Source organism: Lepidochelys kempii, chromosome 3 (assembly GCF_965140265.1).
Source record: "Lepidochelys kempii isolate rLepKem1 chromosome 3, rLepKem1.hap2, whole genome shotgun sequence".
In the NCBI taxonomy this organism is placed as follows: domain Eukaryota; kingdom Metazoa; phylum Chordata; order Testudines; family Cheloniidae; genus Lepidochelys; species Lepidochelys kempii.
Genome location: NC_133258.1, coordinates 24,609,435 through 24,627,346, shown reverse-complemented (window position 1 = coordinate 24,627,346; position 17,912 = coordinate 24,609,435).

The window sequence follows — 17,912 nt, the reverse complement described above, 5'->3', positions numbered from 1 at the left end:
AATGCTTCCACTCCCTTTCAATGGTCATTCAAAGTAGTTTGTCTATGATCCTACTGAACTCATAATGCTGTAATTTCTTATAAAATGGAATATATCTACATTACAACCTCAGTTACCCTCATATGAATTATGGGAAACTTACTATTGCTTAAATCAGGGCCATGTTCCTGCAGCTTCGGCCAATGGATTACAGTCCAAAAAAAAAGAGTATTTTCTGAGAATTTTTATCACCTATTTTTTTCCAGCTGGATTTTTTTTTTTTTTGGACAAAAAATTCTGTCTAGTTCTAATTAATTACATTGAAAATGTCTCCAATTAGGGACACTTTGGCCTTCTTCCTTCAGACTCCTAAATAGTTGGAAAATTTTACTCAAATGAGCAATCGCATATAACGAAATCATGGATCCACTGAAGGTGATTGGAGTTTTACCTTTGACTGCAATGGCACCAGGATTTCACCCATAGAGTTTAATGTGATTACTTATGTGAGTAAAATTATGCATGTGCTAAAGTGTCAGCATATATCCTTAACCTGGCAATGTTTCCCCAAAGCATTCTACTAATACTGATAATATAATAGTTATAAATAAAGTAGACATAGAATTTTGAGGTTAATGTTTTTTTGCTTTCATATTTTTCTTGATCTGACTCTTGCTCTAGATTTTGATTAGAAAGTTTAATGGTTTCTTCATCTATCTTTTTCTATTTTATTCTTATTTGAGAAATAGGGTATGATACTTCCCCTGTTGAATATTTTAAGGTCCTCACATCAAACAGATACACTTGAAATTCCAATCTGTGCCAAATTTTCAAAAAGATCTCTGAAACTGTCCAGAATATTTACAAGGGAATCCATTTCCACATTCCATTTCTATCTTCAACAGACTCCTAGGGTCTCTATGGGTAAGTCTACACTTCAAGCTAGAAGTATAAATTCCAGCTTAAGTGGACATACAGTACCTGCACTAGGTCTGATTCAGCTAGCATGGTTTGAGCAGCAGGAGGAGCTAGCCACCCCAAGTATGTAGCTAGCATCTTGATTAGGCTTGTACGGGGGTGGGTAGTTCCTCCCAGCATGAATGTTGCCTTGGCTACACTCTCCTTTTAGTGCATTAGCTCGATCAGAGTTAATGTGAATATGTCTCCTCAAGCTGGAATTTACATCTCCAGCTCCACATGTAAACATACCCTCAGGTATGCTGGCCAATTCTCATGTCCTCAGAGAAGCCCTGGATAAGGAGATGTCATAAATATAAAGGGAAGGGTAAACCCCTTTGAAATCCCTCCTGGCCAGGGGAAAGCTCCTCTCACCTGTAAAGGGTTAAGAAGCTAAAGGTAACCTCGCTGGCACCTGACCAAAATGACCAATGAGGAGACAAGATACTTTCAAAAGCTGGGAGGAGGGAGAGAAACAAAGGGTCTGTGTCTGTCTGTATGCTGGTTTCTGCCAGGGATAGACCAGGAATGGAGCCTTAGAACTTTTAGTAAGTAATCTAGCTAGGTATGTGTTAGATTATGATTTCTTTAAATGGCTGAGAAAAGAATTGTGCTGAATAGAATAACTATTTCTGTCTGTGTATCTTTTTTGTAACTTAAGGTTTTGCCTAGAGGGGTTCTCTATGTTTTTGAATCTAATTACCCTGTAAGATATCTACCATCCTGATTTTACAGGGGGGATTTCTTTATTTCTATTTACTTCTATTTTTTATTAAAAGTCTTCTTGTAAAACACTGAATGCTTTTTCATTGTTCTCAGATCCAAGGGTTTGGGTCTGTGGTCACCTATACAAATTGGTGAGGCTTTTTATCCAACATTTCCCAGGAAAGGGGGGGTGCAAGTGCTGGGAGGATTGTTCATTGTTCTTAAGATCCAAGGGTCTGGGTCTGTAGTCACCTAGGCAAATTGGTGAGGCTTTTTACCAAACCTTGTCGAGGAAGTGGGGTGCAAGGTTTTGGGAAGTATTTTGGGGGGAAGGACGCGTCCAAACAGCTCTTCCCCAGTAACCAGTATTAGTTTGGTGGTGGTAGCGGCCAGTCCAAGGATAACGGGTGTAATATTTTGTACCTTGGGGAAGTTTTGACCTAAGCTGGTAAAGATAAGCTTAGGAGGTTTTTCATGCAGGTCCCCACATCTGTACCCTAGAGTTCAGAGTGGGGGAGGAACCTTGACAGGAGAGCACAAAGATGATTTAAAGACACGACAGATGCTATTCCCCCTTGTCTATGAGTGCTCTGCTGTGCCTTTTAGAGGAGAATCTCACCCTGAAGTGTAATACAGAGGTTTTTTTTTTTTAAATTTGTCAGTAAAACTTAAAAAAAAAGAACAGCACCACCCAACTAACAGACAAACTACTCTACATTCTTATGAAATTTAGTATATATTATAAAAATTCCAACACTTTTTGCTGTATGGTAGAAAGTGACTGAGAATTCCCATTTGTTAGAGAGTACCAGTAAGATAATACAGTGTCATTATATTTTAGTTACAGAGCTGTAATAATGTTTTATGCAGTTTCCAATGAAATAGAGAATTTTATAAATAAGTATATAGTTATGGAAAAGGGTTACTTAAATTACCATTTGATCCATGAACATATTAAAAAATTAAAAGTAACCAAAGAGTAAGCATGATATTCTCAGTAACAAATACCAAGTTTGCAAATTGCATTTGTACTCTGTAAAATACCACTACATTTGATTAGCCAAGCTATTTTCATTATTTACCTTGAAGATGAAGAAGGGAACAAAGTCCCTGGCCAAAAAAGTGAATTATAGCTATTCAAAACTTTTCATTCAGAACTTTTTTTTGATGAAAAATGGCCTTATTTTTAGAAATGAAAAATTTTAAATTCTCTGAATTTTTCAGTAAAAAATGGAAAAACAATAAAAAGTTTTAGTTTTCATTTTTTGTTTTCTTCCTCCTTTTTCTATTTCTTTCCTCCCTTTCTTTAACCCCTTATTTCCTTATTTCCATTTTTCCCTGGATACAAAAGGCAAAAAGGCAGAGAAAGGGGAGGAAAAAAAGTGAAAACCAATTTTCAGATGTTAGTTTTATTGAAAATTTGGGAAAAACCCTCTAATTTCTTTTGCAAATGTATTTGAAAAAATGCAGACTATTTTCTTTTAATGGATTTTAAAGAAACAGGTTTTACCAGCCTCGAAGATAATGTGTTCTTAAAAGGGACCCAAAGGAACCTCCATGCAACCTTGAGCAAGTCCCATCATCTCTGTGTCACAGTTTCCCCTGTCTTTAAAAGAGGGGGATAACAATAGAATTATAGAATCATAGAATATCAGGGTTGGAAGGGACCTCAGGAGGTCATCTAGTCCAACCCCCTGCTCAAAGCAGGACCAACCCTAACTAAATCATCCCAGCCAGGGCTTTGTCAAGCCTGACCTTAAAAACCTCTCAGGAAGGAGATTCTACCACCTCCCTAAGTAACCCATTCCAGTGCTTCACCACCCTCCTAGTGAAAAAGTTTTTCCTAATATCCAACCTAAACTTCCCCCATTGCAACTTGAGACCATTACTCCTTGTTCTGTCACTTATTTTCTTATTTTCCACTGTAAAATGTGTTTGGGTTTATAGATGAAGTCACTATTCAGGAGCTAATAATTATTGTTATTCATTTTAAAAATATGGGAGAAATCACTCAATGTAGGATTTTCATAGTAAATATTATTGAAGAAAAGGCAATTGTTTTACATATGAAAGATATTCTGTGTGTGGGAGATGTATGTCTGCTAGATGACATTTGAGAAGATACTCTGCAAGACAGGGTATCAGATGCTGGCTGAGGATGCATAGTCTACCTATGAATTTTTTTCTTATCTGTCCAGAAACACAGACAGCATACAAATGACACTATCTTCTACAGCAGACCTTTGGGAACAACTGGTAAAACAATAAAGCAAAAGAGGCTAAATTCTAGATAACTATAAAATGGGATCTTGACATGAGATTCCTACTGCAATCTTTTTATTAAACTTTAAAAAAAAAACATTTAATATGAGGGGAGGACTAAAGAGAATGTCTTAGCCTTAGGGGGGTGGAAATGAAGTGAAAGGTCAAGAGCAATTTAACAGCTGTGAAGATGAAGGGATAAAACAGGATGTATATCAATTTTCTGCAGTACCAGAACAAGGACAATTGTCCACATGAGTGATAACAAGCAAGCCATGGGTGCCAGCAATCTGCAGTAAGCTGAAAATAGGTGAGGTATTTTTCAAACAGCAGGCAAACAGATGCTGAAAGATTCTAAAACTTCTAGCATCAACTAGTATAATAGTGACCATTTACTTTATCTAAGAATAAGTCAATGGGATTTGAAGTCAATGGGCCACGCACATGCTTAAAATTAAGTACATGCAAGAGTACTTTGCTGGATCAGAATCTAAGTGTTTCCTCTGTACTGGCCACACTCTCTCACTCATGGACTGCCCCTATGGCAGCAGCTGTTGGTTCATTTTGAGAAAGAGGGAGTCTTTCCACTTTCTCTGTGCACAGGCAAATTGCCTACCAGTCACAGTTGTACCTCCTGCTCCGAAACAAGTAGACAGGCAAAGTCAAGCAATTTAGATAATGCACTGCTACTTGTGATAGTGTAACACACACACCTTCAGGGTGTGGGACTCTGTCCCATCTAGGGGCACCGAGACCACTTAGCTACACTTAGCTGCCACTTAGCTACTTGTAGAGCGGACTCATTAATATCTCTTTAATGGCCATGTGGCTTTTAGCTCATGCAGGAGAGGCTCATGCACTAAGCTCCAGAGGCCCCAGGTTCCATCCCGCCTGCTGATGACCAGGCTCTGTCAGTGTTACAAGTGGGGGCTCTTAGCTAAGACTGTAGAGCAGACTCATTTTATTTCTCTCTAAGTAGTGTCAGTGCCACTAGATGGGACAGAACACCACACCCAGGAGCTGTGTGGGTTACACTAGCACAGGCCACAAATCCCTCTTTAGGGCAACACAGTATCAAAATATGTTTTTGCATTTTGTGCAAACAGCTCACAGCCCTCAGTTACAGAGTATAGGCTCTTAAAAACAAAGTGGCTGACTTGGAGGAGCTAAGAGAGACAGAGAAGTACATACAAGAGACTTTTCAGGACACCGCTGAACAGTCCCACCCCGAGTCTGACAGCCTGTATGCCATTGAGGAGGATGAAAGTCTGGGGGAAGGAGGGAAATGATCCCATAGTTGGGATCCTCCTTCCAGATGATGTCACGGTATCTTCTCACTGAGGATACTTCTCCAGGGGAGGGGACCCTGTTATTAGGAAGCGATAGATAATTGTAAAGGGAGATTTGATTGTTAGAAATATAGATAGCTGGGTTGGTGATGACCAGGAGAACTGTATAGTGAACTTCCTGCCAGGTGCAAAGGTTGTGGACCTCTCGAGACATCTAGACAGATTTAAGTGCAGTGCTGGAGAGGAGCCAGTGATCATGGTGAATGTAGGTAACAATGATACAGGAAAGGTAGGAGAGAGATCCTGGAGGCCAAATTTAGGCTGCTAGGTAAGAGATTAAAGTCCAGGACCTCCGAGAAGCATTCTCTGAAATGCTTCCAGTTCCACACTCAGGGCCAGTTAGGCAAAATTGCACAGTGTTTGGAGGAGGTATTTAGGTTTATTAGGAACTGGGGAACCTTTTGGAAAGGAGGAGCCTATACAGGAAGGATGGGCTTCACCTAAACCAAAATGAAACCAGGTAGCTGGCATGTAAAATTAAAAAAGGTCATAAAGGGTTTTTTAAACTGAGGGCTGGGGGAAAGCTGACAGGTGTAGAGAGGAGAACATGGTTCAGACAGAGACTTGTCTACCAACTACCTGAGCCAAGACGTTGGATGGACAGATGTCTTCAGGGTCAGAGACCCCTCTCCCCTCCCTCCTAGACAGCTTATGGCTCCCCCGGCCTGAAGGACTGAGCCCTAAGAGTTTTTGTTAGCACTGCTCTATCCTGCCAGAGGGACCTCAGCCCCAGTGCTTGACTCGCTAATACCCTGAAACAGGGCAGTGCCCCAGTGACATAGTGAAGCAGAGGGGCCTCCCACTGAGCCAGAAGGGGAGGGATGACTGCTAACCCAGCACTGAAAAAAGAAATTTTGGAGACATTGTGCATAGTTCACAATGTGCAGCGGCACTGAAAAAAGCATACAGAATGTTAGAATCCATTAGGAAAGGGATAGATAAGACAGAAAATATCATATTGCCACTATATAAATCCATGGACACATTGAATACTACATGCAGTTCTGGTTTCCTTATCTCTAAAATATATAAATTAGATTAGGAAAAAATACAGAGAGGGGCAATAAAAATGATTAGCAGTATGGAACAGCTTCCATATGAGGAGAGAGTAAAAAGACTTGGACTATTCAGCTTAGAAAAGTGATGATACAAATCTATAAAATCATGACTGGTGTGGAGAAAGTTAATAAGAAAGTGGTGTTTACCCCTTTACACAACACAAGAACCAGAGGTCACCCAATGAAATTAGTAGGGAGCAAGTTTAAAACAAATATAGGTAAGTACTTCTTCACACAACACACAGTCAACCAGTGGACCTCATTGCCAGGGGATTTTGTGAAGAACAAAACCATGAATGGGTTTCAAAAAGAATTAGATAAGTTCACGGAGGCTAGGTCCATCAATATCTATTAGCCAAGATGGTCAGAGGTTACAAATCCAAGCTCTGGGTGTCCCTAATTCTCTGACTGCTTGAAGCTGGGACCGGACAACAGGGGCATGGATCACCTGATAGATTGCTCTGTTCTGTTCATCCCCTCTAAAGCACTTGATACCGGCCACTGTTGGAAAACAGAATATTGGGCTAGAAAGACCATTGTTCTGACCCAGTATGGTCATTCTTATATTCTTATCACTTCTTTGTTGCAATACATAGGAGGTGTCATAAAGATAACCTTCTAACAGGAATATGGCCAATACCAGTCATACTACTAATCTAACAACCATCCAGATATCACATATTTAAAGAACAGGAGACTGATACTCTAGACCAGTGGTTCTCAACTCTGGTCCACCGCTTGTTCATGGAAAGCCCCTGGCGTACCGGTCCAGTTTGTTTACCTGCCATGTCCGCAGGTTCGTCCAATCTGGATGTGGTTCCCACTGGCTGTGGTTCCCATGGGGGCTTCAGAAAGCAGTGCAGGCCGAGAGATGTGCTGGCCACGCTTCCCGAGGCCCACATTGGCCTGAAACGGTGAACCACGGCCAGTGGGAGCCACGATTGGCCAAACCTGTGGACGTGGCAGGTAAACAAACTGGCCTGGCATGCCACGGGCATTCCCTGAACAAGCGGTGGACCAGAGTTGAGAACCACTGCTTTAGACACTAACTGTTCTGGTTAGATGGCTGTTTGCTGTGTACTCTGAACACAGCAGTCAATCACTTTTGTGCTAACCACCACTGCAAAACCCAATGTACCAGTTCTGCTTGTTAGCATTCCTTGAAGTCCTGGACAGTGTTTACTGGGGTATACCAAGTATATCAAGCATCATATGCGTTTTGAATTCTGCACCATATTTGACATGTTACACAGAAAAGAAACAATTAAGTTTCTCTACTTACTGAGGAGAAAGTTCTCAGATGCAAATTGCAATAACTCAGTTGATTTCAGTGGCAATTTACACCAGCTGAAAATCTGTCCCCTGATGTAATCTCTGAGGCTAAAAGCTATGGATAGTGTGGATAAAAAAATGCATCTCTGAAGCCCATTGATACCTCCATTGACTTCTGTGCATGGTTATAGAATCATAGAATCATAGAATATCAGGGTTGGAAGGGACCCCTGAAGGTCATCTAGTCCAACCCCCTGCTCAAAGCAGGACCAATTCCCAGTTAAATCATCCCAGCCAGGGCTTTGTCAAGCCTGACCTTAAAAACCTCTAAGGAAGGAGATTCTACCACCTCCCTAGGTAACGCATTCCAGTGTTTCACCACCCTCTTAGTGAAAAAGTTTTTCCTAATATCCAATCTAAACCTTCCCCACTGCAACTTGAGACCATTACTCCTCGTTCTGTCATCTGCTACCATTGAGAACAGTCTAGAGCCATCCTCTTTGGAACCCCCTTTCAGGTAGTTGAAAGCAGCTATCAAATCCCCCCTCATTCTTCTCTTCTGCAGGCTAAACAATCCCAGCTCCCTCAGCCTCTCCTCATAACTCATGTGTTCCAGTCCTCTAATCATTTTTGTTGCCCTTCGCTGGACTCTCTCCAATTTATCCACATCCTTCTTGAAGTGTGGGGCCCAAAACTGGACACAGTACTCCAGATGAGGCCTCACCAATGTTGAATAGAGGGGAACAATCACGTCCCTCGATCTGCTCGCTATGCCCCTACTTATACATCCCAAAATGCCATTGGCCTTCTTGGCAACAAGGGCACACTGCTGACTCATATCCAGCTTCTCGTCCACTGTCACCCCTGGGTCCTTTTCCACAGAACTGCTGCCTATCCATTCGGTCCCTAGTCTGTAGCGGTGCATTGGGTTCTTCCGTCCTAAGTGCAGGACCCTGCACTTATCCTTATTGAACCTCATCAGATTTCTTTTGGCCCAATCCTCCAATTTGTCTAGGTCTTTCTGTATCCTATCCCTCCCCTCCAGCGTATCTACCACTCCTCCCAGTTTAGTATCATCCGCAAATTTGCTGAGAGTGCAATCCACACCATCCTCCAGATCATTTATGAAGATATTGAACAAAACCGGCCCCAGGACCGACCCTTGGGGTACTCCACTTGATACCGGCTGCCAACTAGATATGGAGCCATTGATCACTATAGGGTCTTGTGTCTTTTTAATTGTTGGCTATCTACAATAAAATCCTGTCCTAGCATTATTGATGTTAAACAGGAGCTACTACTTTTAGACATTTTTAAATCAGCAAGTCCAGATAACTTGTATCCAAAGAGTTTTAAAAGAGCTGGTTGAGAAGCTTGCTGGACCATTAATGTTGATTTTCAATAGGTTGTGGAACACTGAGTAATTCAAGAAGACTGGAAGAAAGCGAATGTGCTAATAATTGAAAAAGATAAACATGATGACTGGATAATTATAAGCCAGACAGTGTGACATTGATCCTGAGAGAGATAATGCAGTAGTTGATATGAGGCTCGATTAATAAAGAATTAAAGAAAGGAAATATAATTAATGCCAATCAACACGGATTTATGGAAAATAAATTCTGTCAATCTGTTAATATCTGTTTTTAATGAGATTACAAATTTGGTTGATAAAGGTAACAGTGTTGATGTAATATACTTAGATTTCTGTTTAATGTATTTTTTATATATATAGTGCAGTGGTACCCTTTGATAGGCAGTCTATTGAACTAATAATTATAGGCCAAATTTTGCTCCCAGTTTGTCTGCAGGAACCAGAGTAGGTCTGGGTGCTGCTGTGGATTTACAGTGATGTAACTGAGATATAAACTTTGCCTGGATTATTTATAAACCAAGTAAGAGGATACCGTCTCTTTCATACCATCTTCCACTACGGTGTAGGTGCTTTACTGGTGATTAATTTACATCCTGGATAATATCAGTTGGAAAACTGGCAGGTATTGATGTATGGATGAGGTCATCAACATGACATTTGAATGAAAATATCTTTTGGGGCAAACACTTTAGACTAGCACTAATGAGCTCATGTGCTACTCCTCTCATTGACTCAATCCTATGATTGAGAGTTTATATCTCAGAGTAGTTTTGAACAATTGTTCTTCGGTTCAGAGTCTGATAGGCTTCCATCTTGTTCGACTTGTATATGATGCCATGAGAAGGGTTAGGGAAAAGGGTAGTTTTCTGTCTGCTTATGACAACTAACTCTATATCTTCAACTCATCTGACCCAGCCAGTGCTGCCAAACCCCTTCCCCAGTGTTTGCTATGGATCATGACATGGATGAAGGCAAGTGGAAGCATGATCCAGACATGACTAAGACAATACTACTTGGCAGAAGAAAGCAACTAGAAGACGGACTATATTTGTTCCTTACTTTCTGGGGGTACTGTCAGATGGTCATCTAAGACCAGTGGTAGGAAGAGGCATGACAAGGGTTGGAATTTGTAGGAGCGTGGGTGGGAAATGGTTTCCCATTCTGAGAAATTTAAGAATTCAACATTTTTTCTCCTGTCCCAAAACTGAACAAAAAGGTAAAATCTTGCAATTTTCACCATCCACAAAGCTTAAAAACAAAACAAAATAATCAATTATAGTTAATCAAAATATTTTGTTGGGATAAAAGACTGAAACATTAACTTTTTAAAATTATAATTAGCTTAAATTTCAAAGCAAAAACTTCAAAACATTTTTAAAAGGTCAAAAGGGGATGGGTTCAATAATTTAAAAACTTTTTTCTCAATTTATTTTTGAAACAAGAAATTCATCAGAACAGATCCTTAAGTTTTGAGAGCAGTTTTGGTTTTGATTAATTGGTATTTCTAGATGAAAAAATGCTTTGCTGAAAATTTCCCAACTAGCTCTATTTGTAGTATGCAAAGGTATTATGTGGATTTGATATGCATCTCAGGTTGCTTATGTCTGGGTTTTGGGATGTGTGTAAGCTGCTGCTTTTGGTCCTGATCCAGCATTCAGCAAAGCCACCAAGAATCTTTCCATCGACTTCAATAGCCATTGGCTCAGGTTTTTATATTTTATGTCACTGCAGTTTTAAATAATTTCAAATGCACGTAAAAGCCAGAAGTGTATTTTCCCTTCCCCCCCCCCCCCCATCATATCAGTTGTAAGTAGAAATAAAATAAAATAACCACGTGCAGAGTCCCCCTCTCCGCCAGGGCATACATTGGCCATCTGACACATGGACATTAGAAAAAACTTCCTAACTGTCAGGGTGGTTATGCACGGGAATAAATTGCCTATAGAGGTAGTGGAATCTCTATCATTGGAGATTTTTAAGAGAAGGTTAGACAAACACTTCTCAGGAATGGTCTAGATAATACTTAGTCCTGCCATGAGTTTAGGAGTCTGGATTAGATGACCTCTTGAGGTCCCTTCCAGTCCTATGATTCTATGGAAAATCTGCAGAACAGATTCAAAGATTTCTTCAAATTCAATCTCCCAATAATATATTAAGGTGTTGGTCAAAATGAACTTTATCAGCATACTTATGTACTCCTGTGAGGAATACAAGCTTAAAGGACTTGACGGAATTTATTTTGTCAATTAAATGGCTTTAGGTTCCTGACAGAATTCAATTTGTACATAGAAGTGTTTTTCTTGAACTTCAATCATTCCTTATCTGAGAGAGAAAATATTCTAATTTCACAGTCAGGCAGAAAAGCAATTGGACAAACTACTTACTTCCTTCTCAACAAATGTCATTGTGTCAACAAAGTCAATGCATTTGATTGTCAACATTAAGTCTGGAAAATAACTCTGAGCTTTCAACCTCCCAACTAAATTTATTTTCTCAGATGCATGCATCAATCCTTTGGGCAGACCTCTCAAACCATACACGCCAAAATAAATTGAAATCATTTCAAAAATGCCAAAACTGCTAAATTAAAGATCTACAGTATGAAGACCTAGTGATTAAAACCAGACAACATGCTTTGGTTTTAGTCTGAAAATTCTGAGTCATACATTGCCTATAAAAATCAGGATTTTTGCTCTCTTTTGATCTGCAAACTTCTCCGTCATGTGGTACTCATAAGAATAGTCATACTGGGTCAGACCAAAGGTCCATCTAGCCCAATATCCTGTCTTCCACCAGTGCCAGGTGGTCAATGCCAAGTGCCCCAGATGGAATGAACACCGCTGGGAAGGTGCTTCCTCCTGGTCACTCTGGGGACTAGCTCACAAGGTCAACTCCCCTTCCCACAGTTGTACGCCATATCTCCACCTCTCCCACTGGGTCTGCATCCCTTCTCTTGCTCCACAAGCTGCAAACTCCTCTTCCATGACTTAGCCCTCCAGCCAGGTCACTTTTTGTGTTTTATCCTTCCAGAGTACCCAAGTCTTCCTTCAGCAATCCTGGACAGTCTTCCCACTTACTGGCACATAGTGCCACTCTCTCAATGGCTAGCAGGAGAACTCTGGCCAGTCCTCTACCTGTCCTCTGGCCCGTCCTCTCTCAATGGCCAGCTCAGGGAACCTCTAGCCAGCAGACATGGTCATAGAATATCGGGGTTGGAAGGGACCTCAGGAGGTCATCTACTCCAACCCCCTGCTCAAAGCAGGACCAATCCCCAACTTTAAATCATCCCAGCCAGGGCTTTGTCAAGCATGACCTTAAAAACTTCAAAGGAAGGAGATTTCACCCTCTCCCTAGGTAACGCATTCCAGTATTTCACCACCCTCCTAGTGAAAAAGTTTTTCCTAATATCCAACCTAAACCTCCCCCACTGCAACTGGAGACCATTACTCCCCATCTGTCATCAGCTACCACTGAGAACAGTCTAGATCTATCCTTTGGAACCCCCTTTCGGTAGTTGAAAGCAGCTGTCAAATCCCCCCTCATTCTTCTTTTCCTCAGACTAAACATAGAATCATAGAATCTCAGGGTTGGAAGGGACCCCTGAAGGTCATCTAGTCCAACCCCCTGCTCAAAGCAGGACCAATTCCCAGTTAAAACATCCCAGCCAGGGCTTTGTCAAGCCTGACCTTAAAAACCTCTAAGGAAGGAGATTCTACCACCTCCCTAGGGAACGCATTCCAGTGTTTCACCACCCTCTTAGTGAAAAAGTTTTTCCTAATATCCAATCTAAACCTCCCCCACTGCAACTTGAGACCATTACTCCTCGTTCTGTCATCTGCTACCATTGAGAACAGTCTAGAGCCATCCTCTTTGGAACCCCCTTTCAGGTAGTTGAAAGCAGCTATCAAATCCCCCCTCATTCTTCTCTTCTGCAGGCTAAACAATCCCAGCTCCCTCAGCCTCTCCTCATAAGTCATGTGTTCTAGACCCCTAATCATATTTGTTGCCCTCTGCTGGACTCTCTCCAATTTATCCACATCCTTCTTGTAGTGTGTGGCCCAAAACTGGACACAGTACTCCAGATGAGGCCTCACCAATGTCAAATAGAGGGGAACGATCACGTCCCTCGATCTGCTCGCTATGCCCCTACTTATACATCCCAAAATGCCATTGGCCTTCTTGGCAACAAGGGCACACTGCTGACTCATATCCAGCTTCTCGTCCACTGTAACCTCTAGGTCCTTTTCTGCAGAACTGCTCCCGAGCCATTCGGTTCCTAGTCTGTAGCGGTGCATGGGATTCTACCGTCCTAAGTGCAGGACTCTGCACTTGTCCTTGTTGAACCTCATCAGATTTCTTTTGGCCCAATCCTCTAATTTGTCTAGGGCCCTCTGTATCCTATCCCTCCCCTCCAGCGTATCAACCTCTCCTCCCAGTTTAGTGTCATCTGTAAACTTGCTGAGGGTGCAATCCACGCCATCCTCCAGATCATTAATGAAGATATTGAACAAAACCGGCCCCAGGACTGACCCTTGGGGCACTCCGCTTGATACCAGCTGCCAGCTAGACATGGAGCCATTGATCACTACCCGTTGAGCCCGACAATGTAGCCAGCTTTCTATCCACCTTATAGTCCATTCATCCAGCCCATACTTCTTTAACTTGCTGGCAAGAATACTGTGGGAGACCGTGTCAAAAGTTTTGCTAAAGTCAAGGAATAACACATCCACTGCTTTCCCCTCATCCACAGAGCCAGTTATCTCATCATAGAAGGCAATTAGATTAGTCAGGCATGACTTTCCCTTGGTGAATCCATGCTGACTGTTCCTGATCACTTTCCTCTCCTCTAAGTGCTTCAGAATTGATTCCTTGAGGACCTACTCCATGACTTTTCCAGGGACTGAGGTGAGGCTGACTTGCCTATAGTTCCCCAGATCCTCCTTCTTCCCTTTTTTAAAGATGGTCACTACATTAGCCTTTTCCAGTCGTCCAGGACCTCCCCCAATCGCCATGAGTTTTCAAAGATAATGGCCAATAGAGGAGGGTCTATTCCCTCCTCACTGCCTTTCCCTGAGTCCTTTCCTTATCATCTAGCACTCCCACTTCTCTGGGTTTGCCATCCTCCCAACTTGCTCCTCCCAGGGAGCAACTGCAAGCTACATGTCTCTGCAGCCTCCAAGCACTCCTCCCTTCTCCCAGGGAGTGACTGCAGCCTATTTCCCATCCTTTATAAACCCAGCCAAGCTCATTCCTCCTCAGCTGGGCTCCCTCATTCAGTCAGAGGATTGCTTAAGCCACCTGATCTCCGCAGCTGTTGCCTGTCTGATGAATTGGCCCCTTCTTAGCATACAATAACCTCTTCAGGGCAAGTGTGTGGCAGACACCCCATCACATTCTCCCATTAAAAATGTAAGTGTACTTTGAAAAAAAAAATCAAACAAATACATGGAGAGAAGATTCAGGTTGCCTGCAGTTTGATCTATCAAATCAGTATGCAAAATAAATGTTGTTTAACAGATATTTAAAGAGCCTCTCCATCCCTTCACAAAGTAAACAAGGCCAGATTTTTACTGGAGCTCTAAAATATGAGCAAAGACAAAGATTATGTTGGTCTCCCAAAATGATTCATGAGGAATGTTAAGTATTACACCACTGCCATGCTTTCTGTAATCCCCAAAAAGGCACTGCCAAGTTCTTTGTGAATTTAGTCTTTGTAGATGACAGAGTGTGCAGAGAGTTTGAAGCCAGGTCACTTCCTGGTGCTAAAATTCTAAACATTCTAGCTAGGGCTCAGTGCATACAGAATTTGGAAGATAACTCTGTTCATATTCCTTTTGGTACTGGAACAAACACGGTTCCTGCCTACCACTTTCAGGAGCATTTGTTATCTTCCAGCTTTGAAGGAGAGGGAGCACTGCACAACATGCCCCATTCCCTCCATCTTCTTCATGGTGTGGAAGGTTACCTCAACTACTACATTCTATCTTTCAGGGAAGGAAGAAGAAAGGATGTGTTTTGCCCCACCCCAAATCCAGGGAGAGAGATTTCTGGGGTGAGTGGCCCACATCTAACTGAAGTGGGATCAGGAAGAGCTGAACAATCCTTTTATGCCCTTTGAGAAACAAACACTGCATCAAGCTTGGGTCTAAAGTGGATTCTTCCCCTCTGGGTGACCCCACGGTATACTTTTCAGGAACTCCTGATTTTTAATCCTGTTTCTTGCGCTGACTCACACTGTGACCTTGGGCAAGTCACTAAACTCCCCGGGCCCTCCTCTTTCCTACCACTTATCTCACTGAGGTTGTGTGACATGAGGATCAATTGTTCGTGTTTGTGTAAAGCCCTTTAAGGATACTAAATGTTTAGGAATGTGATGCTTTGAAAGAGTGTACTAAGAATGTTTTCTCCACATACTTGCACATAGTCACATATTTTCTATTATATTCACATATTGTCTGCACCTATTCACATTCATATTCAATGAGTCCATTTCAGCTTGCCAAGCTCATCACTCCTAACCCCAAGCCAGCACCCCAAAACAACCAGTTTCTTGCCTTGATTCCAGTCCCATAATCCTCTGTGGTCACAAAGGATTGTGCAGCTGAGGAAACTGTGACTGGCTTTGTGGGTTACAGGTGGAGAACTGAGTCTAATATTTCAGTTAAATCGGCCAAATCATGATTTGTCTCTGAGGTCAAAGAGTCTAAAGTATCCATTGCAAATTATTTGCTCAGTTCGAGTAATAAGAAAGGGATGAAAAAAATTAACAGTTAATAGAGCACATTTAAAAAAAAAAGTAATGAAAGCTGAGTTGTTCAAGCAGCCAGTTAGTACACTGGTTATAGGCAAATGTTTAAAATTTACTTTGAGATCCAGGAGGTACCGGGCATTTTTATCTTCTGCCAGTGCTTTTCAAAATTATCCTTATTTGTGATACAATTTTATGCCCATCTATTGCTTTTGGAATGAAGTATATTATTACCTACCAAGGCCACTAACTTTTCACTGTCTCAGAGGTATTTTGCTGCCAATATATTTCTGATGGGAAGTGTGCAGAAATGCTGGGAGGCAACATGAGCAGCTGAGTTGCTATGTTTGTTTCCAGTATGAGCGATGATATCAATCTTAAAAAGAGAGAGCGAGAAGGGAATATATTTCATCTCTCAGACATCGTGGGGGAGGGGGGGAACATTTCAAAATGTGTTTGTTTTTGTCACACTGTCAGGCTTTTCCCTCCCTCTTGGGAGTTAAATCATTTTCACAGTCATATAAGGTAATCACTGAAGGTAGAATTCAATTTCTCTCTGTATTTCTCAGCCTCAGTATTTTAAGGGTCACTATTGTAGTCTATATAGCTTTTCAAACTGTGCTCAAATGTTTATTATTAATTTTTATAACACCAGTGTGCACTTTACAAATGTCTCATGGGTTGGGCTATAGGAGGCCCCTGGTCCAAGTTCCCTCTCTGCTTGAAGGGGAGAATGGATTAGAACAAGGAGCAGCTACTTCTCAGGTGAATACTCTAACCACTGGGTTATGGAACAGCTGGACGCTCCTTTCTGTTGAAACTATTCCACTGTGGATACATTTTTTTTTTAAAATAAAGGAGTACCTGTGGCACCTTAGAGACTAACAAATTTATTTGAGCATAAGCTTTCATGAGCTACAGCTCACTTCATCGGACGCATTCAGTGGAAAATACAGTGGGGAGATTTATATACACAGAGAACATGAAACAATGGGTGTTACCATGCACACTGTAACCAGAGTGATCACTTAAGGTGAGTTATTACCAGCAGGAGAGCGGGGGGTTGGGGGGAACCTTTTGTAGTGATAATCAAGGTGGGCCATTTCCAGCAGTTGACAAGAACGTCTGAGGAACAGTGGGGGGTGGGGGAGGGGATAAACATGGGGAAATAGTTTTACTTTGTGTAATGACCCATCCACTCCCAGTCTCTATTCAAGCCTAAGTTAATTGTATCCAGTTTGCAAATTAGAAGTCACCTACTACAGGACAGGTCCAACAAAGAAAATAACAGGCCCCCAACTAAAACCTCTCCAATGCACCATCAAGGATGTACAATCTATCCTGAAGGACGGCCCATCACTCTCACAGATCTTGGGAGACAGGCTAGTCCTTGCTTACAGACAGCCCCCCAACCTGAAGCAAATACTCACCAGCAACCACACACCACACAACAGAACCACTAACCCAGGAACCTATCCTTGCAACAAAGCCCATTGGCAACTGTGTCCACATATCTATTCATGGGACACCATCATAGGGCCTAATCACATCAGCCACACCATCAGAGGCTCGTTCACCTGCACATCTACCAATGTGATATATGCCATCATGTGCCAGCAATGCCCCTCTGCCATGTACATTGGTCAAACTGGACAATCTCTACGTAAAAGAATAAATGGACACAAATCAGACGTCAAGAATTATAACATTCAAAAACCAGTTGGAGAACACTTCAATCTCTCTGGTCACTCAATTACAGACCTAAAAGTGGCAATACTTCAACAACAAAAAAAACTTCAAAAACAGACTCCAAGGAGAGACTGCTGAATTGGAATTAATTTGCAAACTGGATACAATTAACTTAGGCTTGAATAGAGACTTGGAGTGGATGGGTCATTACACAAAGTAAAACTATTTCCCCGTGTTTATCCTTCCCCCACCCCCCACTGTTCCTCAGACGTTCTTGTCAACTGCTGGCCCACCTTGATTATCACTACAAAAGGTTACCCCACTCCCCCCGCTCTCCTGCTGGTAATAGCTCACCTTAAGTGATCACTCTCCTTACAGTGTGTGTGGTAACACCCATTGTTTCATGTTCTCCATGTATATAAATCTCCCCACTGTATTTTCCACTGAAGGCATCTGATGAAGTGAGCTGTAGCTCATGAAAGCTTATGCTCAAATAAATTTATTAGTCTCTAAGGTAC